Source organism: Piliocolobus tephrosceles, chromosome 2, assembly GCF_002776525.5.
Source record: "Piliocolobus tephrosceles isolate RC106 chromosome 2, ASM277652v3, whole genome shotgun sequence".
NCBI classification, from domain to species: Eukaryota; Metazoa; Chordata; class Mammalia; order Primates; family Cercopithecidae; genus Piliocolobus; species Piliocolobus tephrosceles.
In genome coordinates, this window is record NC_045435.1 from 41,443,298 (window position 1) to 41,462,311 (window position 19,014).

A 19,014-nucleotide genomic window follows, 5' to 3' on the forward strand; every position below is an offset into this window, starting at 1 on the left:
TTTTTTTAGTAGAGACGAGGTTTCACCGTGTTAGCCAGGATGGTCTCAAACTCCTGACCTCATGATCTGCCCGTCTCGGCCTCCCAAAGTGCTGGGATTACAGGCTTGAGCCACCATGCCTGGCCTGTTCAAATTCTTTTTTTTTTTTTATTTTATTTTATTTTTTTTTATTATACTTTAAGTTCTAGGGTACATGTGCATAACGTGCAGGTTTGTTACATATGTATACATGTGCCATGTTGGTGTGCTGCACCCATCAACTCGTCAGCACCCATCAATTCATCATTTATATCAGGTATAACTCCCCAATGCAATCCCTCCCCCCTCCCCATGATAGGCCCCATTGTGTGATGTTCCCCTTCCCGAGTCCAAGTGAGCTCATTGTTCAGTTCCCACCTATGAGTGAGAACATGTGGTGTTTGGTTTTCTCTTCTTGTGATAGTTTGCTAAGAATGATGGTTTCCAGCTGCATCCATGTCCCTACAAAGGACGCAAACTCATCCTTTTTTATGGCTTCAAATTCTTATAGAGCTATTCACCTCTCAGTACTTTTGCATTTCAGAATTTTCCTGGATATTCACGCATATCTCTTTTTCCAGATACACTTTTGTGCAAAATAAAATTTCTTTTTCTCAATAGGATTGTATCATATATAAACTATAGTGAAATGACAACAGTAACAATAAAAGGGGAGTGGCTCATCACAATCCAGAGTTGTTACAATATATTATGTAAAATATATATTATAGATATGTTAAATATGTTAAAAGTAACTCATGTTTTAAAGTTTTTTAATTATGAAAAACCACAATCAACAAATAAGAGATCCTCAACAAAGATGCAGAAATTATGTAAAAGAACCAAATGGAAATCCTGAAGTTTAAGAACACAGTAACAGAAATAAAAAATTCATCAGAAGGGCTCAACAGATTTATGGCAAAAGAAAATCACTGACTTTTAAGATACATCAATAGAAACCATCTACTCTGAAAAACAAGAGTGGAAAAAGATGGAAGTAAAATGAACAGAGCCTCAAAGGCATGTGGAACAACATTCAGCTTACCAACATTTTGAGTACCAGGAAAGAAGGGCAGAAAAAAAAATTAATAAAATATTGGCCAAAACGTGACAAATTTACTTTCTTTTTTTTAAGATGGAGTCTCGCTCAGTCACCCAGTCTGGAATGTAATCGTGTGATCATGGCTCACTGCAACCTGTGCCTCCCAGGTTCAAGTGATTCTCCTGCCTCAGCCTCCCAAGTAGCTGGGATTACAGGAACCCGCCATCATGCCTGGCTAATTTTTGTATTTTTGTAGAGACAGGGTTTCACCATGTTGGCCGAGCTGGTCTTGAACTCCTGACCTCAGGTGATGTGATCACCTTGGCCTCTCAAATCCCCACCTGTGCTGGGATTATAGGTATGAGCCACCATGCCTGGCCCCAAATTTAATTTTTCTAAGGAAAATAAATCTACAGATCTAAGAAGCACAATGAATTTCAAGTAGGAAAACATAAAGCAACCTACAACTGGACACAACGTAGTCAAACTTGTTGAAAGCAAACACAAGGAGAAAAATCTTGAAAGTAGGAAGAGAATAATGATTCAGCATATGCAGAGATTAGTGGCTAACTTCCAGTTAAAAACAATAGAGACAACAAGACAGTGAAATCACATATTCAAAGAGCTGAAAGATACAGCTGTCAACCAAGAAGGCAGCAAAACTATCCTTCAAAAATGAAAAACTATTCCCAGATAACCAAAAATTGAGACAATTGTTTTTGCTAGCAGACCTGCCTTAAACAAACACCAAAGGAAGCCCATCAAGCTGAAAGGAAAAGACATCAGACTTAAATACAAAGAAAGAATTGAAGAGCACCAGAAATGGCAAATATGTGGGTTAATTCAAAAAAGACTCTATAAACATATTTTTCTCATTTCTTCCTTCCTTTAAAACACCTAAGAACGTATAAAGCAATGATGACAAGACTGTACTACTGGGTTTATAATATATATAGAAGTATATTATAATAGTGGTACAATAAAGAAGAGATAAAAATGGACCTACATTGGAGGAAAGTTTCTTTATCTTACTGATAATAAGCAGCCTGTTAAAATGCATAATCCTGACAGCAACCACAAAGAAAATATCTTTAAAAATACACAGTTAAAAAAAAAATCACTGGAGTAATTAAAATGGCACACTAAAAAGTATTTAACACAAAAGGCAATAGAGGAAACAAAGGAACAAAAACATAGGAGATACCTATCTATATCTATGTAGATATATATATATATAAAGGACCATATCATATATAAACCACAGTGAAATGACACTATATATACTTGCTTTACATATGTATAGATATCTTTTTATATATGTATATAAATATGTATATATATATATTGTGTGTGTGTGTGTGTGTGTGTAGCAGGTACCAAAATGGCAAATGTAAATCCAACTATATCCCTAATTAAATATGAATGGTCTAAATAGTCCAATGGAAAGGCAACGACTGTCAGAAAGGAGAGAAACACAAATTCCAACTATATGCTGTCAACAAAAGACATATCCTACATTCAAAACCAAAAGTAAAAGGATGGGGAAAAAAAGGATATACTATAGAAGCAGTACCCATAAGAAACAGAATGGCTATATTAACATCAGATAAAACACACTGTAAAACTATAGAGACAACGAAAGACATTTCATAATAATAAACAGTCAAAACATCAGGAAGATATAACAATTGTGTATGTATCTAAAAAGAGTCCCAAAATAATGAAGCAGTAACTAACATGATTGAAAGGAAAAATTTAAAATTCAACAATTATATTTGGAGATCTCAATGTCTCACTCTAAATAAGTGATATAATAATTAGACAGAAAACTAGAAAGGACAGAGAAGACCGGAACCACACTATCAACCAACTATACGTAAGTGGCATATATTGAAAACACTACCAAACAATACTAGAATACATAGTGTTTTAAAACATTCTCTAGGACAGGCCACATGCTGGGCCATAAAATGAGTCTCACTAAATTTAAATGGATTGAAGTCATAAAAATATGTTGTCTGAGCCGCACAAGGTGGCTCACGCCTGTAATCCCAACACTTCGGGAGCCTGAGGTGAACAGACTGCTTAAGCCCCGGAGTTCAAGACCAGCCTGGGCAACACAGCAAGACCCTGTCTTATAAACAAATACATTTATATGTTCTCTAACCATACCAGAATTGAATTTGATATCAACTAAAAAACTGGGAAATCCACGAACATTTGGAAATTAAACTTCAAACTTCTAAATAACAAAGACAAAATGTAAAGGGAAATTAGAAAATATTTTTAACTGAATGAAAATGAAAACAAATATCAAAATTTACAGGATGCAGCTAAAGCAATACTTAAAATATACAGCTTTAAATATATATTTGAAGAGTTTCATATATATCTTATCAAAACATGTGAACTGATTCAAATACTCTTTCTTATTCTTCCATAGAGTTTCAAATTTTTTTTAAGTAATACGCTCCCAGGCATTTTAACTTTGTAGTTGTCATTATGAATGTATACCTCTTCTTCCGTCATAAGTCCCAATACCTATTATTTATATTTTAAAAGATAATTATAGGCCGGGCGCCGTGGCTCAAGCCTGTAATCCCAGCACTTTGGGAGGCCGAGACGGGCGGATCACGAGGTCAGGAGATCGAGACCATCCTGGCTAACACAGTGAAACCCAGTCTCTACTAAAAAAATACAAAAAACTAGCCGGGCGAGGTGGTGGGCGCCTGTAGTCTCAGCTACTCGGGAGGCTGAGGCAGGAGAATGGCGTAAACCCGGGAGGCGGAGCTTGCAGTGAGCTGAGAACCGGCCACTGCACTCCAGCATGGGCGATAGAGAGAGACTCCGTCTCAAAAAAATAAAAATAAAAATAATTATTTATGTATATTCATTTTCTTCCTAAAGACACCTGGCCAAACTAATTTAAGAAAAAGAAGAAAAAGAAACAAAAGTCAAAGTATGATAAGTTAGAGATTCATGTTATTCAGAGATGCTATAACCTGAAGGGAAAAGTGAGCCCTATAATCAATGATAAAGACCTTTTAAATCTAACACAGAACTGTTCTCCACTGCCCACCTCAGTCATGGAAGATGAGATTAGTACATTCAACAATAAAAAATGAAAACTTCTGTTGGGCAAAATAATAAAATCAAAAGATGAGCAAAACTTGAGCAAAAGTAATCTGTCTAATAAATGACAAGAGGCTCACAAAGAAATGGTAAATATTTAAAGTGATGAAAATACTCTAATTAGCCAGATCTGATCATTACACAATGTAAGCATGTAACAAAATACAGAAAAAGTGTTTATTGTGAACATACACTATTTTTAATAGTGTATAAAATTTAAATATACACCATGTATGTTACCATAAATATACACTATATATGTGTCAAGTAAAAATAAAAAACATTACACCCTCATAAGTGTATACAATTGTCAACTGGAAAACTTTAAAAAAAAATGACAAGAGGCTCCTTTCCTTAATATACAAAAACATAAAAGAGCTCCATAAAAGGGCAAAGCACATGACCAAATCAGTAACTGAAAACATACATTATGGCCAATAATAAGGGGGAAAATCTTCAAACTCATTCGTAAGAAAAGCAAAGCTAATCAACAAAAAACTGACAAATATTAAAAAGTTTAACACTAGCTAGTGTTGTCAAAGAGATACAGAGATCCCCTCTCTCACAGACTAGTGATATTTGGCCTTCTTTTTAGAGTTAGGCAATTTATCCACCAAATTGTTAAATGTACATAATCTTCAGTCCAATAATTTTTCCCTTCGGAATTTATACTACAGATATATATATATATAATTTTTTTTAAAATTTAAGACAGAGTCTTGCTCTGTTGCCCAGGCTGGAATGCAGTGGTGGCATCTTGGCTCACCGCAACCTCCGCCTCCTGGGTTTAAGCAATTCTTCCACCTCAGTCTCCCGAGTAGCTGGGATAATAGGCACCCACCACCATGTCTGGCTAATTTTTGTATTTTTAGTAGAGCTGGGGTTTCACCACGTTGGCCAAGCTAGTCTCGAACTCCTGACCTCAAGTGATCCACCTGCCTTGGCCTCCCAAAGTGCTGGGATTACAGGCATAAGCCACCACACCTAGCCAGATACATTTTTAAATATGTGCAAAGGTGTACCCAAGAATATTCACTGCATCATCATTTACAATAGCAAAAAAAAGAGGCTAAATATCCGTAAGTAGATGACTAGTTAGAAAAATCATGATATGTCCAAATATTAGAATACTATGCAGCATAAAATGAGAAGGAATGATTTGCAAAAATGTGGAAGTTTATTTTTTTAATATTACTGAATAATATGGTGTGATCCCATTTGTGTAAAAAAATGTGTAAATATAAGCACACACATAAATGCTTGTATATGTATAGAAATTGTCTGCAAGGATATACAATGATTATACTGAATAGGGAGGGGTTGGAAAGCCTTTTCTCGATGTTATAACATTCTCTACTGCCTAAGTGTATACACCTATTGTAATAAACATGAGTAAAGAAGTGAAAAATTTTGAACATAACAATTATCAGAAGATGAGGAAAAACTAGAAAAATCCTAAAATATGGCCACTGAAACTCCAAATAATTTCAATCTACAAGGTGAAAAAGAATTCTCAGGCTGAGCACAGTGGCTCAGGTCTATAATCCCAGCACTTTGGGAGGCCAAGGCGGATGGATTGCTTGACTTGAGCTCAAAAGTTCAAGATCCGCCTGGGCAACATGGCAAAACGCTATCTCAACAACAAAAAAAAAAAACACAAAAGTTAGCCAGGTAGGGTGGCCTGTGCCTGTGGTCCCAGTTACTTGGGAGGCCTGAGGTGGGTGGATCACTTGAGCCCCACAGACAGAGGTTGCAGTGAGCGAAGATCACACCACTGTACTCCAGCCTGGGCAACAGGGCAAAACCCTATCTCAAAAAAAAAAAAAAAAAAAATTCTCAAAAAACAAATTTCAAAATGCACAGAGAAACTTCAGAATTTTTATGATCAGGCCGGGTACAGTGACTCACACCTGTAAGCCTAGCACTTTGGGATGCTGAGGCAAGAGGACTACTTGAGTTCAGGGGTTCAGGACCAGCCTGGGCAACATAGTCGAGACCCTGTCTCTATAAAAAAATTTAAAAACTTAAAAATACAACAAATAGAATAATTTTTATGATCATTCAAAATTGACATGAGTATGTGCCACCGACAGATATGTAAACTCCTTGAAAACTGTTAGATATTTTCTTTCATGTTGTATGAAAGATAAAAGCATAGGTTTAATATATGCACCAACATAGGCCAACAAGAAAGGAGAGGATCATAAAGGAAATGAGGCCTAAAAGAAGATATGCAAGTAATCTTAAGAGAAGATAATGGACTTCATCTTATAAAATTAACAATGTTATTTTCTATGTACATATGCCCATATCTACATATTATTTATAATATTTATAATAGTGATATCATGTTATTTACATGAATATAAAAAGAAAAGGGATTGGCCATAAATGCACACTTATACCCAACAGTTATTGTAAGTATGTGTAGTAACATGAGCATCTATCACAGGTAAAAATTAAAGATTGAGTCAAACAATGCTGAATTACCTCCATTAAATATGTCAGGCAAATGCCCATCCCGCCAGATCACGTGCTTAAATTTTCAAGCTGCTGATTCCTCCCTCTATCCTACAAAAGTACACAAATACAGGTTATCCCCCAAAAGAATCAGAATTAAACATAGTCTTAAAGTCAGGTAAAATTGTTACATTTAAGTGTCCTAAGTCTAACAAAATTCTTTCCACGGTACATACTGTTAAATAAAATTAGTAACAACTAACACTTAGTCTGAGTGCAATGACCCATCAATGCTAAATGATATTACAACAATGACTCAGATACAAATTGGACTTTTTCAAACTTAACTTCCAGTGAAGGATTAAGATTTCTTTGAAGTCAGGACAATAACCTTGACAATCATCTTAAATATCCTAAAATAGGAAGGAAAGCACAAATGTGTTTCATTAAAATCATATTCTGATACTCTCCAACACTCAAATAGCACTATTTTCTTGATAAACTCTTACAGTAACATTTCCCTCAGCTGAAAAAATCTAAATATATTAAGGATGCAGTTTTTGAAAATACAAACATAAGAATCTTAAAAGTTCAAAGCAAAAGGTATTTAACAACGCTAAAATGGTCCATCAATATTTTTTAAACATCATGCTATAATCGACCTTTTAGCAGAGACTAACACAGAAAATTAACATTCCACATTGGTATTATTGCATTGATACCAACCACAGATCACTTTATTCATGTAATTGGGATTTTTCCCAGGTATATTAAATGAAAGTAATGAAGACTGAAAGTTGAATTATCAGAAATAAGGAACAAGCCAAATATAATTTTATTCAGAAACAATAGGTAAAGCATTTTATGTAACAGTCCTAATACAAGTTTAGGGATCCATAAATACTTTGCACATCAATAAAAGCCATAAATGTAAAAGCAGGGTATTTTCTAGAAATTGATAATCTCTAGAAAATAACCAAGTATATCAACTCAAGGTTGTATTTACATATGCTTTATCAAGAAACTACAAACAGTACAGTCTTTCTGATAATTTAGCATTTTCCAGTACTTAGTCAGTAGCTTTGTTATTGAGCTAGTTACAAGCAAAATAATCTACTTTAAAATACTTTATTTCTACTAAGCTCCTAATTGCCTGCCTCAATGTTTTGTAGCCAAGCATTCAAAAGCATATATATGTCATTCCTCTCAATTATGCAAAGTTATTTTAAGTACATACTTCTATAGCAAGAGTACCAAAAAGATAATAAAAGCTATAAAACTATACTACTAAGTTAGACACTATTAAAAATGGGTAAAGTAAAGCAAAATTATGTTAAATTAGGTCTAAAGCTGCCTCTCTGGGTAGCCAAAACCTAACTTACTATGTAAACAAACTGCTACCTAATTTAAGAGTATATTTTTGTAACAAGTAGCTGAGTCTCAGCAAATCACAGTAGCCAAGCCTCAGCCAATTACAGACTGTCACCTGATAAGACTATGTCCACATAAGGCAAATGCCAAGAGGTAACCAATCAAGCTATTTCTGCTTGTCACTTGCTTTTTCTGTGTATAAATACTGCCTGCCTATGTTGCTGGGTGGAGGTCTCCAAACCTCTTCTGGTTCAGAGTGCTGCCTGATTTATGAATAGTTCTTTGCACAGATATGCTCTGCTAAATTTGTCTAAAGTTCTTCTTTTTTTTTTTTTTTTTGAGACAGAGTCTCGCTCTGTCGCCCAGGCTAGAGTGCAGTGGCCGGATCTCAGCTCACTGCAAGCTCCGCCTCCCGGGTTCACGCCATTCTCCTGCCTCAGCCTCCTGAGTTGCTGGGACTACAGGCGCCCGCCACCTCGCCCGGCTAGTTTTTTGTATTTTTAGTAGAGACGGGGTTTCACCGTGTTAGCCAGGATGGTCTCGAACTCCTTACCTCGTGATCCACCCGTCTCGGCCTCCCAAAGTGCTGGGATTACAGGCTTGAGCCACCGCGCCCGGCTAAAGTTCTTCTTTTAACAACTGTTTCTGCATTACACTGCCGCTGTTCAGTATTCTATTAGAATATTATATATTCTGTACATATACTGCTATATACATTACTATATCCAACTTTTAGAATTGCTAATTACAAGAATAAAATTGAATAGAAAAGGACACTGCAAAGCCTATATACGGGGAAAAAATGTCTTCACATTATGCATTTTAACATTATGAGTCTTTTTAAAAGTTGATGTGATGTATCTACTCCACAATCAGGATATTATTACACAACTCATCATGAGCTAGTAACATCTACAGACTGGACAAATATTTTTGAAATCTTAATATTCAGTCGAACACATTTTCACAAAAAGCACACTCACCTTCTTGCATCACATTTTATTGAAAGCACTAAATTACTGCTGTCATACATCAAAGAATATAACTTAGATATGTAAAAAGAAAACAAAAATAAAATAGTGAAGCAAGAAGGAAAAGGAAACATGCATACACACAAAATAATATAACCTCAAAGTATAAATTTATAAACAGAAATTCTGGAATGTCTTTCCCACACAACCATTCCTCTACCATGTAAACCCACAATTACCCCCAAGTCACCTGTCACATAGTCTGTCTCTGGAACCCTAATTCATTTAGCATCATCTACTAATTTCATATCTTCAAGCTTCTATCCCCCTTTCTCCTCTTCCACTCCTCTCAACCAAGAATGGGGAGAAGTGGCCGGGCGCGGTGGCTCAAGCCTGTAATCCCAGCACTTTGGGAGGCCGAGACGGGCGGATCACGAGGTCAGGAGATCGAGACCATCCTGGCTAACACGGTGAAACCCCATCTCTACTAAAAATACAAAAACTAGCTGGGCGAGGTGGCGGGCGCCTGTAGTCTCAGCTACTCGGGAGGCTGAGGCAGGAGAATGGCGTAAACCCGGGAGGCGGAGCTTGCAGTGAGCTGAGATCCGGCCACTGCACTCCAGTCCGGGCGACAGAGCAAGACTCCGCCTCAAAAAAAAAAAAAAAAAAAAACAAAGAATGGGGAGAAGAGAACCTACTAAGCTAGAAACCGAAACCATGCAAATACAAAAACGCAGATATAAAATTACTTGGACAACCACCCAAGTCAGTTCAGATCTTCCTCTTTGCTTGCCCTACTACCCCACTTCAGCAGTCAGTGAATATTCCTGCTTAGCAATTCTTTTAACATTTTGCTGGCTAAATAATCTTTGATTATAAACACTTGGGCAGATATAAACAGATTAAGACTAAAAATATACAGATGTTCCTTGACTTATGATGAGGTTATGTCCCAATAAGTAACAAGTTTATGCCTATAACTAAATGCCTATGCCTTTTGCATCATCATGAAGTCAAAAAATCCTAAATCAAACCATTGTAAGTAGGGAACTATTGTATTTTAAAGTAGGAGTTTTATTGTATCTATGCTATCAATCAAGATAGCAGTTGCTTCCTATCAACCAAGGACAGCAAATGTTAATAGATATACAATAGTATACATAAAGACTTTTCATTTTACATGGTACAAACTTGTATACCTATATAATATTTAAGGAAATTTTCTACTAATGCCAATTTGAATAATTACGGCACAGAAATAAAATACATAAATATTTCGCAGAGACCGTTAGCTACCACCCTTCCACTATTTAGCTTTGATAGACTGGCAATGTTCCAATATACTTACTAGCAGGTGGTCCAATGTATTAATTAAGCCAACATTTTTGTCATTAATTTAGTCAACATTTTTTATCACATGATATATATTTACAACACTTTAAGATTCCTAAGACATAATAAAATACCCTGGTCTCTGTCCAAAGGCATTCATAATTTAGCAAGGATGATAAGCACATACAGAGTAAATGTTTGTGATAATAATGTGATACAATTGAAACATAAGCAATTTATCATGGAAAAGTCAAAGCAGTGAGCAATTAACTCTTCCTTTGCTACCTTTTCAAAAGAAAAGGAAGAAGGTGATCTCTTAATGTTGATTCCACATGTAAGAATATATGCAATATATAAGTAATGAATATATGCTTTGGACTCTGCTCAGTAGTGTTCCTAGGACACTACAGGTATCAACTCAATCAAAACAACAAGCCTATGAGATTGGTATTGTTATTATTCACATTTTACAGATGACAAAACTAAAACGTTATATAATTTACTAAAGAATATGAAAGTAGTAAGAGGCAGAACCAATCTCCTTATAAGGGTCTACAAGGCCTTACATGCACTACTGTGCTTATCCCCCACCCATCAATGACCACCTCCACCACTACCCACCCTCATCTTTCAGACCTCATTTTCTATCCTCTCCCCTTGTTCACTCCACTCAAGCAGCAGTGACCTGACCTCCTTATTGTCCTAGAATCTCCAGCATGCAGCAGAATCTACTGCACTGGCTGTTCCTCTGTCTGGAACACTCTTCCTCGAGAGATCTTTGTAACTAAATCCTTTAGCTACTACAAAGTCTTGCTAAAGTCTTGTTAATGAGGCCTCTTCCAGTCACACCATTTAAAATTACAACATCCCACCATATACACTCAATCCCCCTTTTATCCTGTTATACATTTTGCACAGTACTGCCCACCTCCTAACATATTACACAACCGACTTATTTATGTTTTTTTTTTCTGCCCTAACTATAAGCTACACAAGAGAAAAAATTTTTGTCTGTTTTATCCACTGATATATCCCAAGTGCCTAAAACAGTGCCTTACACATAAGAGACGCAGTATTTTTAAAATTATTAGTAAAGCTGGAATTTCCTCCCAGGAAAAATCAGGCTCTAGAAGCTTAACCACCATACAACACTCTCTTTCTAATTATGGAATCATAGATAACAAAACTAAGGCATGCAGAAAAGTCACCCAAGGTCACATTAACCTAATAAAATGGTGAAACTTGGTCTCAAAACCAGCCTAAACGGAGTTTGGCAACATTACGTTACCCTTAGAATTTCCAGAAAAAGACTTGACTGTCTTAAAAATAAAAGAAATTTCAACATACTGATAAGTCTACTATGAACTTTATGAAACACTGTATCCAATGCACCATGGTAATTCTTAGCAACATAAATAGGTTAGTCCAATCTAACTTAATTTCCATTCTTTGTTTAAAAATAATGCTAGTAACAAATTTCAGAAGTACTCCTTCAGAAGAGCTACAAAAACTGCATGCACAATGCAACAGATAGGAAGAGCTTCTTTCGTATTTTCAAATATTTCACATTTCATGTTTTCAAATATTTCACATTTCATGTAGACAGTTTCTACTGATACAATATTTTCAAAGTATATCTTTATGTTGTTTGCAGAGTATACTTTTAGCCCACCAAATTATGTTTTAACTGTCATCTTTGCCTAGAAAAGTAAAATTGCTAAAGATGAAGTTTTATGAATTAACGTAGCAAGATCCAGATAAAAGATGTGTTAGAAGAAACTCCCACAAAAATTCTGTCAAGAATATAAATTTCTAAGGCAATAAATAAAACCTTAATGTTACTCCTAAGTATGATCATCCTTTGAAAAGCCATTCATTGATAAAGAACATAGTTCTTGGTTAACTAAGGTAATCTTTCTAGAAAATCATTTTTAAAGTTTCAATGAAATGTGTAATGCTTACACATTTTAACTGTTTATACTCCCAGGAGCTCTATCAAATAAAAAGGCTACCACTGCCCTTTAAATCAAAAGCCCAAAGCAATGAAAGGATAAATTACAGCACACATGGTATAAGAATCTGAAACTAAAAATGCTTACAGTCCTTTAGCATCTTTTAACTAGAGCACATTTTACACATTATACATTTACACATTAGTCAAGTTATATTTTTAAATTAGTTCTTACTTTTATGACTTAATGAGGCTTTTTGAATGATGTTTTAAAAAGAATAAAAACTTGTTCCAGGCAAGAGATTTCTACGAATTTGTTTTCAATCTCTATAGAGTGACAATGCAAAGAACAGATGAACGTGTTCTTTAAACTTGTAATAACTGCTTTGAAATTTAAAGTTATTAAGATTCCCCCTAAGGAGTTACACTTTATATATTTTGAACTAAATGATATCTGAATGGCCTAATAGTATATTATTCATAACCATATCTATCCCAAGGAGGGACGGCAGCCCAGTAAATTCAAACCAACCACCCCAGAAACCACTTTTTTTTTTTTTTTTTTTTTGAGATGTAGTCTTGCTCTGTCACCAGGCTGGAGTGTGGTGGCATGATTTCAGCTCACTGCAATATCCACCTCCCAGGTTCAAGCGATTCCCCTGCCTCAGCCTACTGCATAGCTGGGACTACAGGCGCGCACCACCAAGCTCGGCTGATTTTTTGTATTTTAGTAGAGATGGGACTTCACCATGTTGGCCAGGATGTTCTCGATCTCCTGACCTCATGATCCACCTGCGTTGGCCTCCCAAACTTCTGGGATTACCGGCATGAGCCACCGTGCCTGGCCAGAAATCACCTTTCAAAAAAATTTAAAAATCATGTCACAATCTTTAAAACTTTGCAATTGGTGTGGTTACTGCATTTAGCTGAGAAAGAAAATCCTACAAAGGAGCACTCAGATACATAGAAGTTGGCTTAGCAAAGTGAGAAAATAAAGCCATCAAGTGAAAATTTTCACCTTCCCTTGATCTTTTCAAATCAACTAACCAATAAATATTCGTCAAAGAAGAAACCAACTGTCCATCCATGTTAGAAAAAGTAATGCTACAAAAGTAAGCACTGTTATAAACAATGCTACAAAAGTAAGCATTTTATAAACTTTAGACTATAAACCACTAAAGAGATAGAACTTTTAAATCTAAATCACCTGCTTCCAGAAGAAACATTCCAAAACTAACCCTATCACAGAGAGGATGCTGCACTGACAAGCAACTATGTAATCCTTTCCCAGATAACGTAAATTAATTTTTAAGGTTAGTAAGCCACAAAACTTAAGGAAAAGCTGTTTAATTCTTAAATTTTTACTGAATAAACATTCATTTTGTAAACAATCTTGATACATTTTGTACTATGATGATCAAGATCACCCAGGCAAACTTTGAAACAATCTTACTCAAAGACAAAACAACCATATTCTGATAAAGTACTTTAGAGTTTACAAAGTGCTTTCACAGGTGACATTTCATTCCCCACCCCGTAAACACTCACACACAACTACCTGGGCAAGTATTATTGTTTGTCTCAGTTCTTTAGATGATGAAACAGGTTCAAGAGGTTAAGTAACGAAGATTATACACCATCTTAGTGGCAAGACAAAGACTTCAACTAAGGCCGGGCACAGCAATTCATGCCTATAATCCCAACACTTTGGGAGGCCAAGGTGGGAGGATCACTTGAGCCCAGGAGTTTGAGACCAGCCTGGGCAACATAGTGAGACCCCATCTCTACAAAAAAAAAAATTTTTTTAATTAGCCAGGCAAGCTGGTGCATGCCACCCAGACACTAGGAAGGCTGAGATGGGAGGATTACTTGAGTCAAGGAATTTGAGGCTGCAGTGAGCTAGGACTGCACCACTGCACTCCAGCCTGAGTAACAGAGTGAGACTCTCTCCAAATCAAAAACAAAAGCCATCGACCAGATCCTCCACCTCCTAATAAATGTCTACTCTAACATAACACCACAGGTAAGGTCATTTTCAAATTAAGATATATTTAACATCACTCTTAGCAATCTTCTAGGAATCAGAAAAAAAAGTCAACATCTTTAAAGTTCAGTGTAACACTAATAGACATAAATTTTGACATGAAGATGCTATTTACAATGATAGATACATATGTGTATAATCAGAGAAAACTCATCATTTTTATTACATGAAGTTATTGTAATAATGAAGGGAACACTAGAAAAGAATATAGAAATGCCCATTTAAAAATTAAAGTTTAACACTTCATTTAACTTTGATTTTTAAAGTGTCAATTCTTTGTGATCAAAAACATGTTAAAATACTATTACAAGTAATTAGCCGGGCATGCTGGTACACACCTGTAATCCCAGCTACTTGGGAGGCTGAGGCATGAGAATCACTTCAGCCTGGGAGGCAAAGGTTGCAGTGAGCCAACATTGTGCCACTGCACTCGACTGTGCGACAGAGTGAGACTCTGTCTCAAAAAAACAACACCACCACCAAAAATACTATCACAAGTCAAAAATAACAAGAAGGAATGGAATTACTAGTTTTAATATAAACATAATTAAATATGGTCATTTAAAAACTTGTAAGTGGGCCACAAAAAGCCATACTCCATTTCCAGTACACCTTTTGATATTTTTCACCTTATTCAATGCCAAAACCAATCTGATCTACTCTGTCTAGAATACATGCCCAGAATTACACTAGGCACTGAACACAATGTAGAGGTGTGCCTAAACATAAAAAAAGTCATATAGTCCCTGAGCTAAGGGAATAATTTTTAATCTGATTAGGAAAACTGAGATTTGTCATAAGAATCAATTAGAGAATACTAAGAAGTAGCTGCAAAGGAGCCCAGTGATTCTGTAGTTGTTGTTGTTGTTCTTAGTGATGGGGTCTCACTACATTTCCCCAGACTGATCTCAAACTCCTGACCTCAAGGGATCCTTCCACCTCAGCTTCCCAAGTTGCTGAGATTACAGGTGTGAGCCACCGTCCCCAGCCAAAAACACTAGCTTCTATTAATGTACGGTGAACATTTTCTTATTTTGGGCCAATTTATTCTCCATTAGAAAACTAGGCAATGTAACAGCACGACAATTTATCTTACCTTTTCCAATCTTAGAATAAATCAGTTGCATAATACAAGATTTTCAGTCTTTTTCTGAAAAATGTTTAAGAGTACTAAAATGCAGTAACGTATTATGGGAACAGTTGAAATATCTTAAATACAATCTATTAAACACATCTTTGAAGAAAATGCTCAGAATTCAAAAACTCACTTTAATTAACTAAATAACAAAATTCTGTTTATGTATAGATGCATAGGAAAATAGTATGCATCTATTCCCTAGCAACCTCTTGAGCAGGATATGACTGACCTCACGAAAACTTTAGTGTGGTTTATAAGTGAAGCATGCATTTTACATAATGCTTAAAAGTAAACAAGGCTGTACATTTTAAAACAACCAAAATAATATAATTGGATTGTTTGTAATACAAAGGATAAATGCTTGAGATGGATACCCCATTTTCCATGATGTGATTATTATGCCTGTATCAAAATATCCCATGTACCCCATAAATATATAACCTACTATGTACCCACAACAATTAAAAATCAAAAATAAATTTTAAGTTCACAAAACACATAATTACATACCATTATTTTCAATGCTGAAATAACTCGCTGGATTGAGATGATGCAGGGACTTCAACTTCCAGTTCAGATAAAATGGCCTAGATCTGTTCTCCTACTGCCGCTACTCACGAAGCAAAACTGTAAACCATTGAAATAACAAGCAAAGGAAAATCCAAAGGTGGTAAAAAGGCAGTAAACCAATTTGGGACCCAAGGAATGGAGAAACAAAAGAGCAGCAGAGTGTTTCATGTCCTCACACCCAACAGAAGAAGACAACCCAGACCTGACATTTCCCAACCACCATCTAGCAAAAGAAAGTAGCTCAGATAGTCAGATTCCTCCCCCAAAACAAATAGCAACAACTCTCTGATGTTGTCCTGAAAACATCAAGAGAAGGAGATCAACTGGAAGCCCAAATGACAATAAAGACCACAGGAAGCACTCTTCTTCCTTACTTGGCCTGAGACTCTGTTTTCCACCTAGAGATAGAGAGGCAAGTAGGAGAAATTCAGGGACCCAGCCGTAGCAAGTAGCTCAGGTTGGGCCAAGAACCTCTTCACTTGCCGGAAGTTACCAGGACAGGGGAGAAAAGAAGAGACCAGTAGGCGGGTCCCACCATAATCCTCTCCCATCTGTAGACAATCAGAAACCCAGCATGGAGAAACCCCTTCCAGTGGGTGCTCCAGTAGGATCAAACAAACCAAGTAGACTGTCTCTAAAAATTAAACTGCCACTGGAACCACTCCTAAATAAAAATGTAAATAGGGCCCAGAGCCTCCTAAGACAACAGATAAAATGTCCATGATGTAACAAAAAAACACCTAAGAAAATCACACCATAAACGAGAAAAGAAAATCAACCAAAGCCAAAATAGTGGTAAATCAGATGTTGGAATTTGTCAAGAATTTTTAAGCAAAAGTTTCAACAATATATTAACAAATTCTAGGCCAGGCGTGGTGGCTCAAGCCTGGAATCCCAGCACTTTGGGAGGCTGAGACAGGTGGATCACTAGGTCAGGAGATCGAGACCATCCTGGCTAACACGGTGAAACACCGTCTCTACTAAAAAATACAAAAAACTAGCCGGGCGAGGTGGCGGGCGCCTGTAGTCCCAGCTACTTGGGAGGCTGAGGCAGGAGAATGGCGTAAACCTGGGAGGCGGAGCTTGCAGTGAGCAGAGATCACGCCATTGCACTCCAGCCTGGGTGACAGACCGAGACTCCGTCTCAAAAAAAAAAAAAAAAAACAAATTCTACCACAACAAGTGAAAAAAACACAACCAGCCATAATAAAAATGTTTCCACAATTATACATTACCCAGAAACAAGTGAAAAAATGGAAAATCTCAGCAAAGAAATAGAAGTTGTAAGACCAGCGTGGGCAACACAGTGAGACCCCATCTCTACAAAAAAATTTTTACAAATTAACTGGGCATGGTGGCATACACCTGTAGTCCCAGCTACTTGCCAGGCTAAGGTATGAAGATTACTTGAGCCTGGGAGGTCAGAGCGAGAGTGAGCTGTGATCACACCACTGCACTCCTACCTAGAAAAAAAATTAAATAAAATAAATAAGCAAATAAAAACTAAAAAGAAGAAAAAAGTAACTAACATTACAATAAATTTTTAAGGTGAGCTCAATAAAAACATAGAGATGGGCTGGGCATGGTGGCTCATGCCTGTAATCCCAGCACTTTGGAACGCCAAGGCGGGTGGATCACCTGAGCTCAGGAGTTCAAGACCAGCCTGGGCAACATGGCGAAACACCATCTCTACAAAAAATATAAAAATCAGCCAGACATGGTGGCTTTACACCTGTAGTCCCAGCTACTCAGGACGCTAAGGTAGGGGGATGACTTGAGCCTGGGAGGTGGAGGTTGCAGTGAGCCAAGATTGTGCCACTAACTCCAGCCTGAGTGAAAGAGCCACACCCTGTTTCAGGGGGGAAAAAAATGGAAATGACGAGGAAGAGAATCGTCGAACTTGAGGACAGAAAATTAGAATTCACCCAATCTGAACAAGAGAAGAAAACAAACTGAAAAAAGTAGTAGCTTTAGGGAACTACAGGACAGTAAAAAAAGATCCAACATTCACACAATCAAAATCCCATAAAGACGAAAGAAAGAGAGTGCGGTTCAAACACTACTTGAAGAAATGATGACTGAAACATACTCAAATTTAGGGAACACTAACTTGCAGATCCAAATAGCTAAGCAAATACAAAGAGTTGATAAGCCTAATGAAATTCACGCTAACACATCATAATTAAACACTCAAAAACTAAAGACAAAAAAAAAAAAACCTTGAAAGCAGCCAGAGAGAAACAACACATTACCCATAAGAGAACACCAATTCAAATGACACCAGATTTTTCATCTCAAACCACAGAGGCCAAAAATAAAAGTGGCACAGTATTTTTCAAATATTGGAAAAAAGACAACTGCCAACTGGGACTTCTATATCCAGTGAAACTGCCCTTCAGAAATAATAAGGAAATAAAAGTATATTCTCAAATAAAGAAAAGTTTTTTAAAAAAGTCTCTAGCACACCTATCCATAAAGATTGGCTGAAGGAAATTTGCTGAACATAAAGAAAATGACTTTTTAAAAAAGGAATGTCAAAATATCAAAGAAGAAACAACAGAAGAATGGAAATATAGGTATAAACAAGACTTTTCCTTCATTAGTTTTATAAATCATATTTCATGACTGAAACAAAAGTTGTAACATCATCTGATACTCAAGACAATCATATTTAAAATTGGAGAAGGTGAAAGGTAAAATAAAAGTGAGGTTTCCACACTTCTGTTGAAATATAAATGTTGATACTAGCAGACTAAGTCACGTATGCATATAATAACCAAAACAGCCACTACAAAACCGAGATAGACTCAAAACAACATTGTAAGTCAAGATGGAATCCTAAATGAAGGTTCTAGTAATCTGCAAGAAGACAAGGAAACAAACATTCACGCACTACCAGAAAAATTCTTAATTTATATTAAACCAGAAATGTAACTATTTCTGTAGAAGATTCATCCTGGCAATGTTAACTTCACAGGAGGCTAA

At 36.4% G+C, this 19,014-nt stretch overlaps 1 protein-coding gene across 6 annotated transcripts in view; it reads right to left on the reverse strand.

The window, feature by feature from the left end:
* The window catches only part of ZNF148 (zinc finger protein 148), a 143,964-nt gene that overhangs the window by 92,164 nt on the left and 32,786 nt on the right, over positions 1–19,014 (reverse strand). For 3 of the 6 annotated variants that reach the window (XM_023215163.3, XM_023215187.3, XM_023215203.2), the window contains exon 2: positions 6,683–6,763. The gene's annotated coding sequence lies outside the window, so the exon portion shown is untranslated. Of the gene's footprint in view, positions 1–6,682; positions 6,764–15,969; positions 16,087–19,014 lie in introns of all 6 variants that reach the window. The other 3 variants (XM_023215179.2, XM_023215197.3, XM_023215172.3) reach the window with 2 other exon arrangements.